General features: G+C 36.9%; 1 non-coding gene across 1 annotated transcript; it reads left to right on the plus strand.

The window, feature by feature from the left end:
• The first annotated feature begins 2,150 nt into the window (after window positions 1-2,150).
• On the plus strand, window positions 2,151-2,222 carry TRNAC-ACA. The gene has a single exon. It is a non-coding gene; the product is annotated as a tRNA-Cys (tRNA).
• The last annotated feature ends 9,262 nt before the right edge of the window (window positions 2,223-11,484 follow it).

Here is an 11,484-nt window from a genome sequence, read left to right on the forward strand (position 1 = left end):
AGCTCTTCACCATTTATTGCAATGTTAGTTATGGGCTTATCATACATGCCCTTTGTTATATGTGGTACATTTCTTCAATACTTAATTTGCTGAGAGATTTTTGTTGTTGTTGTTTAATTACAAGAGAATGTTGTATTTTGTCAAATGCTTCTTTGCATCTACTGAGGGCTTTCCAGGTGGCACTAGTGGTAAAGAACTTGTCTGCCAGTGCAGAAGACTTAAGAGACTCTGGTTCAACCCCTGGGTTGGGAAGATCCCCTGGAGGAGGGCATGGCAACCCACTCCAGTATTTTTGCCTGGAGGATCCCATGGACAGAGGAGCCTGGTGGGCTACAGTCCATAGCATTGCAAAGCATCAGACATCACAGAAGTGACTTAGTATGCACACATCCATCTGCTGAGATTATCATATGGTTTTTATTCTTTTTTAATATGGTATACCACTTTTATTGATTTGTGTAATTTGATAAATCCCATTTATCATGATGTATGATATGGCAGAAAGTGAAGAGGAACTAAAAAGCCTCTTGATGAAAGTGAAAGTGGAGAGTGAAAAAGTTGGCTTAAAACTCAACATTTAGAAAACGAAGATCATGACATCTGGTCCCATCACTTCATGGGAAATAGATGGGGAAACAGTGGAAACAGTGTCAGACTTTATTTTTCTGGGCTCAAAATCACTGCAGATGGTGACTGCAGCCATGAAATTAAAAGACGCTTACTCCTTGGAAGGAAAGTTATGACCAACCTAGATAGCATATGCAAAAGCAGAAACATTACTTTGCCAACAAAGGTTCATCTAGTCAAGGCTATGGTTTTTCCTGTGGTCATGTATGGATGTGAGAGTTGGACTGTGAAGAAGGCTGAGCGCTAAAGAATTGATGCTTTTGAACTGTGGTGTTGGAGAAGATGCCTGAGAGTCCCTTGGACTGCAAGGAGATCTAACCAGTCCATTCTGAAGGAGATCAGCCCTGGGATTTCTTTGGAAGGAATGATGCTAAAGCTGAAACTCCAGTACTTTGGCCACTTCATGCGAAGAGTTGACTCATTGGAAAAGACTCTGATGCTGGGAGGGATTGGGGGCAGGAGGAGAAGGGGACGACAGAGGATGAGATGGCTGGATGGCGTCACTGACTCGATGGACGTGAGTTTGAGTGAACTCCGGGAGTTGGTGATGGACAGGGAGGCCTGGCGTGCTGCGATTCATGGGGTCTCAAGGAGTCGGACATGACTGATCTGATCTGATGATACTTTCAATGGACTGTTGAATTGAATTTTCTAGTCTTTTTTTGAAAATTTTTGCATCTATAGTCATCAGAGATATTAGCTTATACTCTTCTTGTAGTGTCTTTATCCGGCTTTGTTAGACGATAGTTATGATCTCGTAAAATGAACTTGAAAGTGTTTCCCTCTGATTTTTGGAATAATTTGAAAGGATTGTCATTAATTCTTCTTTAAATATTTGGTCAAATTCACCTATGAAGCCATTTGTTCTTGGAATTCTTATTTTTGAGAGATTTTGACTACTTCTTCCATATCCCTGTTATTAGTCTATTCAGACTGTCTATTCATTCGTGATTCAGTTTTGGTGGTGTAGGTTTCTAAGGAATTATCCACTTCTTCTTGGTTATCAAATGTATTGCCATATAATGATTTTTGGCGTTTCTCTATATAATTTATAAGTTTCCTCTAAAATTTTAATTTTATTTCAGTGCCCTCACATTTTGTCTTAGTCTAGCTAAAAATTGTGTATTTTGTTTATCTTAAAAAATCCTTAGTTTCATTGATCTTTTCTAGTGTTTCTCTGGTCTCTATTTCATTTTTTTCTGCCCCAATCTTCATTGTAATTTTTTTATTCTGTTAACTTTGGGCTCAGTTTTTTCATGTTTTTTGAGGTTTTACACTGGGTTGTTTGCTGTCTTTATTTTTTCCTAATTTAGGTATTTATCACCAAAAACTTCTCTCTTAGAACTGCTTTAACTGAATCCTATAAGTTTTGATATGCAGTGTTTCCATTTGTTTGTCTCAAGATGCTTTTGGGTTTTCTTTTTGATTTCTTTTTTGATTCATTAGTTGTTCAGGAATGTCTTGCTTGTTTTCTAAATATTTGTAAATTTTCCACATATATTAATTTTTAAAATTTAGGGACTTCCCTAGTGGCTCAGATGGTAAAGCATCTGCCTACAATGCAGGAGACCCAGGTTCAATCCCTGGGTCGGGAAGATCTCCTGGAGAAGGAAATGGCAACCCACTCCAGTATTCTTGCCTGGAAAATTCCATGGACAGAACAGCCTGGTAGGCTATAGTCCATGGGGTCGCAAAGAGTCGGACATGACTGAGCGACTTCACTTCACTAGATCTGGTAACGATAACCCTGAATGTGAGACGGCAAAATAGACACAGATGTATAGATCTTTGCTAGTGTCTTTTGGTGGTATCACATTCACTTTTTTCTTCATGATACTTGTAGCCTTGTGTTGCTTTGCACACCTGAAGAGGTGAATACATCTTCCCATGTTTACTGACTGGTGTCAGCAAGTAGATTTCTTCTGTCAAGTTCCAGGATGATGGCACTATTTTCAATCATGGTAGAGCTGGGTTGCAGCCAGTTGTGTAGCTGCTGCTGGGTCTGTAGTAGGATCTGTATTTGCAGGCCTTTTACCAGAGGTTTGGGCTTACATGCGTTGTGTCTGGTCCTTGGGTGAATAGGACTCCCTCTAAAACCTTGGTCAGTAGTGCTGGCACTAGAACAATGGTATGCTTTAAGGTTCACGGATGGGCTTGTTACCAGGCACAAGGATGTGTGCAGCTCTCTCTGGGTCTCTGGGTGTGCTCTTAATAAGTTGTTAGGCAGAAGTAGCCCCTGACAACAGCTGAGGACCAGAACAAAGTCACAGGGCTGCTTCAGAATCCATTGCTGAGACCAAATTCTGAAAGCCTGTCCCCTACGACATGGAGGGGTGTGCCTCCTGCCAGGTTCCTGGTTGGGCAGGACTGTCCCCAGACCATGGCTGAGCAGGATTGTTGTTGGGCCACACGATTACTTCAGGATTCACAATCAGACTAATGTCAATGAAGCTGCCTCTGGAGGCATATTAGGACATGTCTCCCTCTGGGTGCTGGGACATCAAAATCACTCCTGAAGAAGTGTGGTTGAGAGGGGCTGGGTGACAGGCTTCAAGATCTGCGTCAGACTGAGGTCTGTGGATTTGCCTCCAGGAGCATGGCTGGGCTAGTCAGGCATTTTTCACTTCAGGTCTTAAGGCCTCTACCCCTTGGTTCTTAAGCATTTTTCCAGCCCTGGAGGATTTTGTCTGAATGTTACCAGACATCTTTGCATCCTCAATATCTTTGGAAAAAAACAAATATTATGATTTATTTTGTAAGCACATGGAGATCAGTAGAGAGTAGACTCAACTTCTGGTTCTATAAAGTTATTTTGAAAAACAGGTTGAAGTCATGATAGTGGTGTTTAAAATGTCCAAAAATATGTATTTTTACAGGAATAGCCAATGCTAAGATGGAATCTATAAAGTAATATATGTCTGTGTCTGATACACTTTCTTCCTATATGTGAAAATAAAAATGACTTTAGATGTCACATTCTTTCCTTGACCAAGCTGAAGAAATTTTCAGAGAAGAATGGCTTATAGTGGTCTGAGAAATCTTAGCAAGAACAGGCAGCTATTTCAAAGTTTGTCAGAAGTCTTTTTTTTTTTAATTGGAGTAGTGAATTCAGCATATTTCTTTGCTTTTTTTTTTTTCAATTTTTAATTGAAGGATAATTGCTTTACAAAATTTTGTAGTTTTCTGTCATACATCAATAAGAATCAACCATGGGTAAACCCATGTCCCCTCCCTCCCAGACCTCCCTCCCATCTCCCTCCCCATCCCACCCTTCAGCTTGTCACAGAGCTCCTGTTTGAGCTCCTGAGTCATACAGGAAATTCCCATTGGCTACCTATTTTACATGCTGCTGCTAAGTCGTTTCAGTTGTGTCTGACTCTGAGCCTCTCCATAGATGGCAGCCCACCAGGCTCCTCTGTCCCTGGGATTCTCCAGGCAAGAATACTGGAGTGGGTTGCCATTTCCTTCTCCAATTCATGCACGCTCAGTCGCTTCAGTCATGTCCAACTCTGTGCAACCCCATGGACAGCAGCCCACCAGCCTCCCCTGTCCACAGGATTCTCCAGGCAAGAATACTGGAGTGGGGTGCCATTTCCTTCCCAATCTATTTTACATAAATTTCTATGCTGAAAGCTTGCTTATAAAAGCCTGTGAAACTCTGATCTAAGATGTGTACACACACTTTCCCCCAGTGAGGGTAGAGAGTGTCCTTTTTGGCCACTGTCAGTAAGAAAACAACTAAAAAAATATAAAAGGATTTGTGACATCAGGAAAATTTCTGTCTAACTTACATTTTACTTCTACCACCTATTTAATAAACAGACTCTGAAAAATCAATATTAAATTATTAATATTAAGGAAAAACGTACAAAGAGTACTTATTTGCATTAAGAAAGATTTTTCTACTTATTTTTAAAAGACTAAGATAGGTACTCTCTGTAGGGATTTAGGCATTTGTTTAGGACCACTTATTAGGTAACTGCATGTCCCTGTTGTCCAGCATAGTGGTCCTGGCATAAATATAAATAATGCCACAATTTTGATAATAAATTATATGTTATCTTTATCATTGTTACCCTTGACTCTCCTAATTAAGGAGAGTCAAAAGGTAAAAATTTTAAATACAAATACAGTGGTATGCTGACAACAAAAATTCATCCTAAATGAAAAGAAAGGGATAAAGGATATTTGAAATGACATCATGAATCAACATAAAAGTTGGATTAAATTTCAATAAAATTAATTTATTCTTTACTTTAAAAAATGCAACTATTACATTAAAAGCATACATAGAAAATAGGATATAATTTAAAATTATATGCTGTCTTAGAGTTCATTTTTTTTATATTTTGCAATTCAATCAGTGAGGTTAGATTCAGTATTTAGTATCCAGACCTTGTGAGTATATTATAGCATGGTAATTATAGGTAGATATTAAAAGACAAGCAGCTGCACAAAAGTTTATTAATTTCAAATTCTATTTTATCATGGAATTTCATTCAAATACCTACTATCATATCAGGTTCAAGAATGTTTTATATAGGAACCTCCATGGGGGTTTTATGGAAAAACATTTAGTGAAAAGGTATATTCTTGATATATAGACCAGTTATCCTCATCCTGACTGCACACCTGAATCATTTTAAATGTTTTATTTATTTATTTTTTGATTGAGCTGCTTTTGTCCAATTCTCAGAAGACCTAATTCGCTAGAACAAATTCAAAATTCTGGGTTTTTGAAAATGGTCTGTACGCAATTCTGAAAAATGGCTTTGTTTTAGAACATTGCTCTATGGTTTTGGCTTGGACTTTCAAATATCTTGTGTGGTCTCTTGCTCTGGTGAACCAGACTGGACTTCTTTTATAGCTGTCACCTAAAGCTGGGGTTAGGCTCAAGCTGAGTAGACTGCTGCTTTCTTGTCTAAACCCATGGTTTAGTCTTCACTTCAGGCATCTTATACAATACAGTAACTATAGGTGAAGGATTATAATAATACAAAAAAGAAAGTCTGCGCTTTAGTGATAAAAAAAAAGTTTCAGTAACTTTCCTCTTTAATTCTTTTTTTTTTTTTTTCCTTAAAAAGCTACTCTGGTTTGTCTTCTTAGTATGGAGGCCATCATCTTCATATCGTTCTAATAGTACATGAGAAAAGAGGAAATCCAAGGGAACATCTCTCAAGAAAGAATAGCTCACATGAAGGATACATAGTCTGATACAAGAGAAAACCAAAAGAAGATCCTTGGTACTTAAGAATAATTCTCTTAGCAGTATCTGTTAGTTTTCCAGCTTCTCATATTTTAATGTTCTCTTATTAGAAATTACATAGAAAATAGTTACTAATAAGAAAATCTTCCTGAATTTAGTGTGACAGTGTATTGGTCCCATTTTTGAAAAGGATTTGAAACTAAGTATTCAATAGATATTATGATTTAGATGAAGAAAAAAAGTGAAAAACTACAGATAACCTGCTGCAGCTACAAAATAATTCACCCAAATTTTAGTGAAACTTTGTAGTCTATGACTTTAACAATTTACTAATAAAGAAGAGTATTTTCTGTTCTTTCAAAGTAATTAGTCTAGTGGCTTTTTTTTTACAGTTAAATTTATTATTGCTTTACCTGATATCATTCTAAGTAGAAAAATTTCAAAATATATGACCATTTAAGCAGAAGTATAAAAGCTTTGTTTACTCTGTGATATTTCTGAATGTCAAAGAGTAATTCCAACACCTAGGTTTAAAGAATACTGTAAACTTCAGAAAGCATATTTTGCTATTCATAAGTGGGGAGGCAGATTTAATTCTAAGAAGCAGTAAGTGTATTGAATTCTGCCAGATAGTAGAAGCATTTGTAATAGTAAGAAGTCTATTGGTGGCACATTGTCAATATTAATTGACTGGGCAGAAGAAAAAAATTCAATGATATGAAAAATTCAGGAAACTGGCAAAGAATCTTCAAGAATAGAGTTAGGAATGTTTGTTTTGCACTCTATTGAAAAGAAAATCGATAGCTGTTTTTGACACCATTCAGAAATATGTGTTTTCATCAAATGCAAAATGTATTGTCATAAATTTAAGATACTTTGGATGAAATTATTCTGAGATTTTAGGTTAAATATAAAAAATATGAAACGATGCCTCAAATCAAGCTAACACATTAAGACTGACTCTTGGACTTAGTATTTAAGATTTTTGTGTAACTGTATACACATACATTGGGACTTCCCTGGTGGCTCAGATGGTAAAAGCATCTGCCTACAATGCAGGAGGCCTGGGTTTGATCCCTGGGTTGGGAAGATCCCCTGGAGAAGGAAATGGCAGCCCACTCCAGTATTGTTGCCTGGAAAATCCCATGGACAGAGGAGCCTGGCAGGCTCCATGGGGTCACAAAGATTGGACACTACTGAGCAACTTCACTTCACTTCACTTCATACACATACATGTGATGTATATATAGGAGTATAAGGAGTTTAGACTGTTTTCTTCTTCACTGATATAAGCCAAATGAAATTCTTTAGCGTGCTATAGTCAACATATAGGCAGAAAGTTGGTTAACAGAGTGTACTGTTATAGCTTCAGTTTTATGTTTTCAATGGATTTAATGTCACACATCAATTAGGCTGATAAAAACTAAACTTATATTGGTCAAAGACATCTTTAATGTGATAACTTTGCAAAACTAGCTAAAAGAGAGAGTGGGAGAGAGAACTTGAACTTTCCCTTAGAGGGCTTCCCATGGCAGGCTGAGGAGGGCTGCAACATTGATTTACAGTTGATCCAGGACCTTCAGATGCCCCTGCAACAAGCTCCCCTAATGTCAGAAGAATCCTCCAGGTAAGAGGCAGAGAGGCACTGATGGGGGAAGATTAAGCATGTAGATAATTGTCTACCTAGGCTTCAGGTGAACTTGGATGTGAGCAAAGGAAGATGGCAGAGCATTCTCAGAAATCTGCAACTACAGGGAGAAAATGGAGCTTTTGTGAAGAGAAATAAAAGGGTATGTTGAATTCTAAGACTGGGGAACCTGAGGATTGTTTTGGTGCATATGTTGAGGCTTTCTGCATTGGTTAGATGATGCATTTTGCATCTACTCAGAGATTCTCTGTAAGAAATCTACACATTTAAAATTGAAAGTGAGTATTTAAAAGTATTCTCATTTAACTATACAGAATGTAATCTTGTTTTGTACTTCAAATATTTCCAGAAGTAATTGAAGTTAGAAGCTGCCCACCAATAATTCAGAGTGCTTTTACGGAGAAGGCAATGGCACCCCACTCCAGTACTCTTGCCTGGAAAATCCATGGACAGAGGAGCCTGGTAGGCTGCAGTCCATGGGGTCGCTAAGAGTCGGGAACGACTGAGCGACTTCACTTTCACTTTTCACTTTCATGCATTGGAGAAGGAAATGGCAACCCACTCCAGTGTTCTTGCCTGGAGAATCCCAGGGACTGGGAAGCCTGGTGGGCTGCCGTCTCTGGGGTCGCAAAGAGTCGGACACGACTGAAGCAACTTAGGAGCAGCAGTAGGGACTAAATATTTAATCAGCAAAAAAATATTGAATGTCTGTGCCAACCATATTGTAGGCTTAGTTAATGACCTCTGTTAATAGAGAGTATCAAGCATGTAAAGTTGTCAACAAAAAATCAGCAGCAATATAAGTTGTCTGGGAAAAGAGCTGTGGAAGGCCAGAGAACAGAATAACTGAGACTTCAGTGAAAAATTTAGGAAGGGGAGAAATTTGTCCTTGGGACTGAAAGCTACATAGATGCTTCCTATGGAAGAACTATTAATAGAAAACACCCGTGGCTGATTCATGTCAATGTATGGCAAAACCCACCACAATATAGTAAAGTAATTAGCCTCCAATTAAAAGGAAAAAATAAAAAGAAAACAATGTTTGAAATTACTATGTAGTACATGAAAAGCAGTAATTTCAGGAATTAATTTGGAAAATATTCAGCGTTGTAATATTATTTTTCTCCTTTCTTCATTTCTACAAGTTTCTAAATAAGGTTTTTCAGTTTTCTTCATATAAGTCTCCATATTTGGGGAAACTCCCGAATTTTTATATCTTGTCCTTTAATTATTTTCCTGAAAAGTTAACAGTTGGCACAGAAAAGAACCAATAATGTCCAAGGGCATATTTATCATATACATAGACATTTGTAATGGAATACTCAGTATTCTGGATATCTTTCAAGTGATTATGTTAGGTTTTCTAGGCATAAAATTATGCCACTTAAAGTAGTGGTTATAATCTTTAATAACTTCTAATTTACTAAAAGCTTTTAAAAATAAAAATGGATGTTGAATTTTATGATTTGCTTTTTTTTTGAAATCTTTAGAGATGATCATAAGTTTTTTTTCCTTATTTAAATTATTAATGTCAAGAAAAGCATTAGTGGATTTCCTAATGTTGAACTATCCTTCTGTTCCCAGAATAAACTCTACCTCAGCAAGTTCTACTCTTTTACTGTACTGTTGGAATTGATTTGCTAATAATTTACTTACAATGAATACATCTATACTTATAGGTCAATATATACTATTATTTATTCTTTTGTGCTCTATCTTAATCAGGTTTTAGTTTCAGAGTCATACCAGCTTAGCAAATTGAATTAGGAACTTTCTACTATTTTATAGTCTCCATAAGTTTATATAGCATGATAGCAATCTACTCTACTGTGGAAGTTTTAAAAGACTATGCCCATCTATTTGCACCAGTGTTTCTTGTCTCATATTTTGTACCATTATTTTTACATTATTTTACACTGTTCTACAATTTTAAACAAATTTTTATTATTCCTTTTGCCATATGGGCTTTATTTTGTTTGCTTTTATTTTTTCCAGTAATTTTTCAAATTGTAATTTATTGAGCCTTTGTTATTATCTAGAACTATTGATTTGTGTGCTTTACCTACTTTTATCCTTAGAGCATCAAGGGGAATAAGTATTAATATCCCCAGTTTGCTTTAGTAGAAACTGCATCTTAGTAAGTTTCAATAACTGGCTGAATGTCTTAATGTCCTAGTTCTTCATTAGATTTTGCGCTTCTGGGGACACTGCGTCCTGTGCATTATTACGTCCTGGGTTTTTTTGCATGATTCCAGGCAGATGAAAGATACCCAATAATTATTGCGCAGGACTGTGTCTGCCTGACCCAAAGATCTTTCCATGAGCCACTAGGTAAAGGAGGAGGACTGCTTCCGTTTCTTATGGTGATTGTGTCAAGGGAAAACAAACCAGGTTGTTATTTTTCAGTTCAAAAAATTGCAAAAAAGCACAAGTTTTATATTTACTTTTGCTAGTTAACTTTATCTAGGTATAATTTACTTGCAATGCAAAGTATACTTTTGTAGCATAGAACTGAATTAGTTGTGACAAATGTATGACCTCATGTAATCACTACCTAAGTTGACATATACAACATTTCTATCACTAAGGAAAATTCCCAGCAGACACTTTGCAAACAGGCTCCCCTTCATCTTTGTCACTAAGCAACCATAGAATTATTTTTCCTCAGTATGAGTTAGCTTTAACTATTTCAGAATGTCATCTAAAGGAAATTATACAAAAATATGCTTTTCTTATATCTGCCTCTGTTCACTTAGCATAATGTTTCTGAGATCCATCCATGTTGTTATCAGAGTTAATTGCTCTTTATTGATGGGTATTATCCCTCTTTATGAGCATACCACAATTTCTTTATCCACTTCCCTATTGACGGGCACTTGGGTTGTTTCCAGTTTTTGTCTAGTATAAATAAAATGTCATAAACATTAATGCTCATGGGATTTTGTGGGCCTTTGTATTTTTCTTTAGTAAATACTAAGGGGTAGGGTTGCCTTGTTTCCTATCTTAGAGGGAGAGCATTCAATAGTTTGCCATTAAGCATAATGTTAACTGTAGGTTTTTAATACATGCCTGTTATCAGTTTCCAGAAGTTCCATTTTATTTCCAGTTTCCCTTAAGTTTTTTTTTTATCATGAATAGATGCTATTTTTAAGTATATTTTTGCATCTATTGAGTTAAAAATGAATTTTTCTTTTATTCTGTTAATATAATAATTTTTAACATTAGAATATTAAACCAACCTTGCTTTCCTGGATAAACTCCATTTTATCTTGATGTATTTCCCTACTTACATATTGCTACGTTTTTCTCTAGTGCCATTTCCCATAGATTACAGCTGCTTCAGCAGGACGGAATTCTGATTCTGTGGCGCCTCCTCAGCTCCACAGTTCATTGTCCTTTGCTTGATCTCTGTCTTCTTGCATAATCATTAAGAAATTGTTGTTCAGTGGCTCAGTTGTGTCTGACTCTTTGCAACCCAATGGACTGCAGCACGCCAGGTTCCCTGTCCACCATCTCCTGGAATTTGCACAAACTCATGTTCACTGAGTTGGTGATGCCATCCAACCATCTCATCCTCTGTTGTCCCCTTCACCTCCTGCCTTCTATCTTTCCCAGCATCGCTGTCTTTTCCAATGAGTCAGCTCTTCACATCAGGTGACCCAAGTATTGGAACTTCAACATCATTTCTTCATTCAGCATCATTTCTTCCAATGAATATTCAGGATTGATTTTGCTTTGGATTGCCTACTTTATCCCTTTGTAAAGGGCCCAGGGTGATTCACCTTGAGTTTCGTTTCTCTCAAGAATTTAGTCTTTTGCTGCCCATTGTTCCATGACTGCTAACAGTTACCTCATACTCATGCAGGTTTATAGTTATGTATGAAAGGAAGGCTAATTGTCCATCAGTAGTTACCTTGTTATGGCCAGTATTGGAGCCAGAGGCATATATAAATTGAATTTATTCAGCTAAGAAGGAGAGATTCAGTGGAATAAATTCTCCATC

The sequence above is a fragment of the Bison bison genome, unplaced genomic scaffold (assembly GCF_000754665.1).
Source record: "Bison bison bison isolate TAMUID 2011002044 unplaced genomic scaffold, Bison_UMD1.0 scf7180017864535, whole genome shotgun sequence".
Lineage (NCBI taxonomy): Eukaryota > Metazoa > Chordata > Mammalia > Artiodactyla > Bovidae > Bison > Bison bison.